Genomic DNA, 7,007 nt, shown 5'->3' with positions numbered 1-7,007 from the left:
GGTCCCGTTTCGCTCGCAGCTACTCGGGGAATCCCTGTTGGTTTCTTTTCCTCCGCTTAGTGATATGCTTAAATTCAGCGGGTTGTCTCGCCTGATCTGAGGTCGACAGCGGATACATTCGCTTCCATCAACTTCCTGCACGACCGCGTGCGCTCGCCCTACCAAGTGCGCCCGCAACCCTGTACAGGGCCACTTCTTCACAAGGCTGGCAATCGGCTTCCCCGCTGCACGCGTGCGGCGCACAACCGGTGTGACGTGGAAGTGACGGGACACGTTCGTAAACCCATCGCGAACCGAGTACGACGCCCTACCAAGTGCGCCCGCAACCCTGTACAGGGTCACATCTTCACAAGGCTGGCAAGCGGCATTCCGCTGCGCGCGTGCGTCGTCCGAGCAGTTGCGTGATAAACGACCGTGTCGAAAGCCCAAACACCGCCGAGGCCAGTCGCCGCCGCCGCAAGGGCAGCCACGCAGCCTGGCGAGAGGCATCGTCTCGTGTAGCGTCGCCCCCGCCCCAACTGGAGTGGCCCAGTTTTTTGAACGGGACGGGAACTGCGAAGCACTTAGACCGACGGCGGACTACGACGAGAACGCCTTAAGCTTCGCCAACGTTTCGCCAACTCGTGCGGGAGACTTTTTCCGCTTCGCGGCAAGTCGTCGCGCCGTGCTCTCCGCATCAACCGCGTACGCAGCGAACCGCAAACGTCGGGCGCAGCCTCCTCACCTCCCTGCGCTTTGCGCGCGAACGTTCCCTGTTCGCGCGGCAAAGCCTGGAGGAGGCACGGCCCCGCAGCGTGTTCGAGCGCCCGGTCTACGGGACACCCTGCTTACTTCGAGGGCAACAAGCGCAACGCAAGGCTGCGATCTCGCGCACTTTGCGCACGGCTGGAGAAGCTTTGCTGGCCGGCTTTCGCTCCTCGTGTTTACCGTGCGTTAAAGTTGCGCGTCCGTGGCTCTCGCAGCTCTTGCGCGCCCGGTCGCAGAGAGGAGTACGCAACCTCGACCGCACTTTCCCTGCAGGCTTCCTTCCGACTCGAAGTCCTGCGGCGGTCTCAACGAGGTGCCACATCCTCAATGCAGTCGGTCGCCCCCGTTTCGGTTGGGCTCTGGCACGACGGTCGCCACCGTCTCGCCCTTGAGTGGCCGCTGTTGGCGCTCGCTGTGAGGTGTTCAGCGTGCTGTCCGTGTTGCCGACGCGGTCAAAACGAGTCGACGGCTCACGTTCCCTTGTGCGCCGAAGGCTCTCTTGATATGTGATCCGACCCTCAGACAGACGAAGCCAAGGGAAGACCCAAGGCCGCAATGTGCGTTCAAAGAATCAGTGCTCAGTGTGTCCTGCAATTCACACCAAGTCTCGCAGCTGGCTGCGTTCTTCATCGACCCGAGAACCGAGTGATCCACCGCTTAGAGTCGTGAAAAAGTGTTTGTTCAATTCCGTACAGTCAAAACCAAACGTTTCTGGCACTCGGCCAAACAGTGGCCAAGAAGGGCGCTTTTCAGCGCACGCTTGGACTCCAAAACTCTGCCGCGCCTTTTTCGGCTGCCGCAAATCGAGCAAACGGTGTGTTTCGGACGGCGTTTCGCTTTCGCTACTTGCGAGTGCTTTCGTGGTCCACCCCTCTATAAATACTCGGGAGGCGTCGAAGCCGGTTCTCCAAGCCGGACCCGTAGGTATCGTTGTGTGCTCGCTCTCATTGGCCCGCCTAACCAGAAAATGCCTGCGGTACACCCATTTGGATAAGAGTGCACGCAGATGCGGGCCTCGACGGCTACACATTTCCTCGGGCGGCCGCCTCCCGGCCTCCGTGGAGCGCGGGATGCACGGTCCCATCGACAAGCCTCTCCCGTTTTTACCGTGGCGTCGCGGTTCACCACGGCAGGCGGGTCGGTCTCCTCCGCATAAAAAGGGGGACCCCCGCTTTTTGTTCCACGAAATCGCACAAGCTTTTTTCGCATCCACGGTTTGCCACCGCACACCAAAATGCCGATCCGGCTGCCTACTTTAGCCAACAGGTGGAGCCAGGCGCGCCGTACTTGCGCGGCACTTCCCACGTCCACCGAAGTCGGTGCCAAGGACCACTTTCGGCGCCGGAGCCGCGTACGAGCCTACTCGAGGCGGAAGAACGAAGCCAGCAAGGGCCTGGCCGCAAGTGCGTTCAATTGTCGGGACGTCCAAGTCCCTCGTTCTTCCGTGCTTCCTCTTTCGGCAAGTCGTTGCGGCACCTTCCCAAAGCGCGCAGACCCGCTAATCGCGACGAGCGCGACGTGGCCGTGCCGCCTTTCCCTCGGCAGCAAGCAAAACGCCTGGCAACGTCGACGCTCCCCTAACCGCGATCTCGCACCGTGTTTCGTGTGGCGAATTCAAAAGCCGGCCGGCGCTGCTGCAACCATTACGGTCGGTACGCATACGCCGCGGAGGGCGGGACGGTCATCGGAGCGTGCGGTTCCTCCATCGAGTACTGCGCACCTCGGCCGTCGCATCGCCGTGCCATGACCGGCCGCGCGTCAACGCGAACCGGTGCCAGCGAGATCCCTCGCCTGCAAGAACCGACCGGCAGCCTCCGTCACCCGAGGACGCGGAGGCGCTTGCCGCGGACGGCGGGACGGTATGCACTGGTGCACAGCGGACCCGTCACATCGCCAGTTCCTTGACCGACCGCCGACGCTTGTGCCGTTCCTCTCGTACTTGGCAGTCGCCGCGCGATTGTCGGGTCTCGTTCTTGCACGCTCGAACGGTCGGGAGGGCACTCGGCTGGCGTTTCGGGAACGCGCAGCCTCGCCTTCTACCGACGTAACCACGACTCGCCGTTCGCGCTCCGCCGCTCCTGTTTACAGTACTAGGCGGTCCCGCAGCGGTCGGGTCGCGCATTTCGAGCGCTTCGAGCCACGGTGCAGTGGCGGGTCGAAAGCCGACCTATGAGTGCGTTGCGCCGTTTGTACCCGCGTCCGCCACCTGGCCGACCGTCCAAGGTCGCGGTGTTGGCGTCCGCTGGGCGCAACAATTTGTCACGGGGTGCCGCTCCACATTCAGGCAGCCCCGTGGGGAAAAGCCGACCCCGCGTCCAAACGGGGTCAGCGGCAGAAAGTGTCGGGCGCAGACGCAGCTGAGGCGCTCACCCTTCACAATCCGTTAATGATCCTTCCGCAGGTTCACCTACGGAAACCTTGTTACGACTTTTACTTCCTCTAAATGATCAAGTTTGGTCATCTTTCCAACAGACCGGCGCAACCGAAAGGCCGCGCCGGACATCGGTCCGAAGACCTCACTAAATCATTCAATCGGTAGTAGCGACGGGCGGTGTGTACAAAGGGCAGGGACGTAATCAACGCGAGCTTATGACTCGCGCTTACTGGGAATTCCTCGTTCAAGGGGAACAATTGCAAGCCCCTATCCCAATCACGAAAGAAGTTCCACGGGTTACCCAGTCTTTTCAGACAGGGATAAAGACACGCTGCTTCCTTCAGTGTAGCGCGCGTGCGGCCCCGGACATCTAAGGGCATCACAGACCTGTTATTGCTCTGTTTCGTGCGGCTAGGAGCCGCTTGTCCCTCTAAGAAGGTTGTAAGGTGCTGGGAACCCCGCACCTATTTAATAGGCTAGAGTCTCGTTCGTTATCGGAATTAACCAGACAAATCGCTCCACCAACTAAGAACGGCCATGCACCACCATCCACCGAATCAAGAAAGAGCTCTCAATCTGTCAATCCTCCCAGTGTCCGGGCCGGGTAAGTTTTCCCGTGTTGAGTCAAATTAAGCCGCAGGCTCCACTCCTGGTGGTGCCCTTCCGTCAATTCCTTTAAGTTTCAGCTTTGCAACCATACTTCCCCCGGAACCCAAATACTTTGGTTTCCCGGAAGCTGCCCGCCGAGTCATTTGAGTAACTCAGGCGGATCGCTGGTTGGCATCGTTTATGGTCAGAACTAGGGCGGTATCTGATCGCCTTCGAACCTCTGACTTTCGTTCTTGATCAATGAAAACATTCTTGGCAAATGCTTTCGCAGTAGTTCGTCTTGCGACGGTCCAAGAATTTCACCTCTAGCGCCGCAATACGAATGCCCCCGTCCGTCCCTCTTAATCATTACCTCGTATTCCAAAAACCAACAGAACAGAAACGAGGTCTTGTTCTATTATTCCATGCAAGTTTATTCAGGCGACTCGCCTGCGTTGAGCACTCTAATTTTTTCAAAGTAAAAGCACCGGCCATCTCGAGGCACACAATGAAGTGCACCAAGAAAGAACCGGCATGATGTTCAGTCCGAGCCGTCGCATCGGGTAGATGCACTACTCGTCTGGAACTGAGATCCAACTACGAGCTTTTTAACCGCAGCAGCTTTAGTATACGCTATTGGAGCTGGAATTACCGCGGCTGCTGGCACCAGACTTGCCCTCCAATTGATCCTCGTTAAAGGATTTAGAGTGTACTCATTTCAATTACGGGGCCTCAAAAGAGTCCCGTATTGTTATTTTTCGTCACTACCTCCCCGTGCCGGGAGTGGGTAATTTGCGCGCCTGCTGCCTTCCTTGGATGTGGTAGCCGTTTCTCAGGCTCCCTCTCCGGAATCGAACCCTGATTCTCCGTTACCCGTAACAACCATGGTAAGCAAGTAACCTACCATCGAAAGTTGATAAGGCAGACACTTGAAAGAAACGTCGCCGGCTCGTGGCCATGCGATCAGCACAAAGTTATCCAGAGTCACCACACAATACGGGCCGAAACCCGATCGATCTTGGTCTAATAAAAGCACCCGTTACCCAAAGGGCTCCAGGCTCACTGCATGTATTAGCTCTAGAATTGCCACAGTTATCCAAGTAGGAAGAAACGATCTAAGGAACCATAACTGATTTAATGAGCCATTCGCGGTTTCGCCTTATTTCGGCATGTACTTAGACATGCATGGCTTAATCTTTGAGACAAGCATATGATTACTGGCAGGATCAACCAGGTAATCGTTCGACTGCGCGTCCGTCCTCGCCTTCGGCGGGCCGGACGCAGTCTGTGTGCGGCGGAGGCCACCTTCAGGCGCCCCAACACGCTTATTTTGCACTCCGAGATGACGGCGTTCGAGCTCGCTACGGCACAACCTTCCCGAAAGACGAGTGGGAGCCGTGCGGCAAGAAGCACGTTCATGCTCGCTCTTTTTCGTTGCATCGACTCGGTCGCGCCGTGCGGGTTGCCCAAGCCCGCTGCACTGTCGGTGGACCGGCCGGAACTAGCAACGGAGCCGAGACTGCAAAGCCGCCAGACGACGGGTCACGCCCGCGTCTTCGGCGCTTTCGCATCTGAATCGCCCGAGGACGACACGGAACACACCTCGATATCGTGGTAAAACGGCACCGTCCGACAACCAGCCCCTAACGCATCAAGCGGATGAGGCTGCAGACGACTGCCGTGGATTCCCCTGGAGCAGACCCGAGGACACGCTTGACGAGGCCGAAGCCCGCCGCATATCAGACACCCGGTCGCTTTCGCGTACGCCGCTCACGAGAACCCCCACATAATAGCAGCGATAAGTACCCAGACCTCCTTGGGCACTAATACGAGCGTACTCGAGAAAATTTCACCGCGGGTGTGCCCCGAAACGTGTGGCACGTTGAGCGTGCCACAAGTCTACGTCGCTCTCAAACCCGCCGAGGTCGTAGAATTTGCGACCCTACTCACGAAATTCCCACCGAGGATACGGCCGCAAACGTACCGCACCTTGGGTAGGCCACGAGTTTGTGCAACACTACGCTGACGGCACAGCACCGAGGTCGTGCGCGCACGCACGGGAAAATTCCGCCGCGGTTTCTGCCGAAAACGTGAGGCACCACGACTCTCCGCAAGTTCGCGTCGACTGCGAAAGACCGAAGTCGTGAACGACGTGTCCGCTACTCGCCGCCGACACGCTGGACACCAAACGTACAACGACTCGACGGCGTCGTAGAGGCCCACGACGCGGTTTTCCTTAACGACGTCTCGGCGTGGCACCGACAGGTTAGAACGGCTGACCAACGTTCCCTGTCCGCCGTTCGGCTCAGTCGAAGGGCTCGGCGACTTCGGCAACGCTGCGAAGCCGCACGGTGACGCACGCCATGTCCCCATTTTTTTTTTTTTTTCTTTCTGCGTCTGCCGGGGTGCCCCTATAATAGCAGCGATAAGCACCCAGACCGCCGTGGGTCGCTCGCCCCGGCTGACGTGGTTTTTCGTACTCCTGCGGCGGTCGCCGTCAAGCACGTCCAAATACGCTACTTTCGTGGGCGCATTCACGCTCTTTCGCTTCGCCGGAGTGCCAGCACTCACTCTGCCAAAAACGGCGAACATCCGAGCGGCGGTTCCCACTTTTGCGTCGGCGTCGCAAACCCCGCCCCGGCAGACGAGGTTTGCCGTACTCGTGCGACGGTGGCCGGCGGGCACGTCGAAAGACGCCGATATCGTGCGCGAATTGGCGCACCTTGGCTTCACCGGAGTGCCGCCACTGACTCCTCCAAAAACGGCGAAGATCCGAGCGGCGCTTCCCACTTTCGCATCGGCGTCCCGAACTCCGCCCCGGCTGACGCGGTTTACCGTACTCGTGCGACGGTCGCCGGCGAGCACGTGGAAAGACGCCGATATCGTGCCCGAATCGGCTCCGTTCGGCTTCGCCGGAGTGCCAGCACTGGCTCGGCGAAAGACGACGAACATCCGAGCGACGGTTCTCACTATTGCGTACGCGTCGCAAACCCCGCCCCGGCAGACGCACTTTGCCGTACTCGTGCGACGGTCGCCGGCGAGCACGTAGAAAGACGCCGATATCGTGCCGGAATCGGCCCCGTTTGGCTTCGCCGGAGTGCCAGCACTCACTCGGCCACAAACGGCGAACATCCGAGCGGCGGTTCCCACTTAGCCGTCGGCGTCCCGAACTCCGCCCCGGCAGACGCGGTTGCCGAGCTCGTGCGACTAGCGACCGCGAAGCCGTCTCGCGACGCCGCTTTCGTGCGCGGCTCCCACTGCGACCTGGGTCACCCGAGGTCGACGAGCAAGAAAGAAT

At 59.4% G+C, this 7,007-nt stretch overlaps 3 non-coding genes across 3 annotated transcripts in view; all 3 read right to left on the bottom strand.

Moving 5' to 3' along the window:
• LOC142793514 (large subunit ribosomal RNA) overlaps positions 1–105 on the bottom strand; it is a 3,957-nt gene extending 3,852 nt beyond the window's left edge. Inside the window, exon 1 of the ribosomal RNA XR_012891597.1 lies at positions 1–105. This exon is cut by the window's left edge and continues 3,852 nt beyond it. This is a non-coding gene — a ribosomal RNA (large subunit ribosomal RNA).
• Positions 106–1,259: 1,154 nt separating this feature from the next.
• LOC142793503 (5.8S ribosomal RNA) lies at positions 1,260–1,412 on the bottom strand. Its single transcript, XR_012891587.1, has one exon. It is a non-coding gene; the product is annotated as a 5.8S ribosomal RNA (ribosomal RNA).
• A 1,719-nt stretch (positions 1,413–3,131) lies between these two features.
• LOC142793506 (small subunit ribosomal RNA) lies at positions 3,132–4,946 on the bottom strand. Its single transcript, XR_012891590.1, has one exon. It is a non-coding gene; the product is annotated as a small subunit ribosomal RNA (ribosomal RNA).
• Positions 4,947–7,007: the final 2,061 nt, after the last annotated feature.

This window comes from Rhipicephalus microplus, unplaced genomic scaffold, assembly GCF_043290135.1.
Source record: "Rhipicephalus microplus isolate Deutch F79 unplaced genomic scaffold, USDA_Rmic scaffold_304, whole genome shotgun sequence".
Classification (NCBI taxonomy): Eukaryota; Metazoa; Arthropoda; class Arachnida; order Ixodida; family Ixodidae; genus Rhipicephalus; species Rhipicephalus microplus.
The sequence above is the reverse complement of the archived record's forward strand: the minus strand, read 5'-3'. Positions and strand labels throughout refer to the sequence as shown.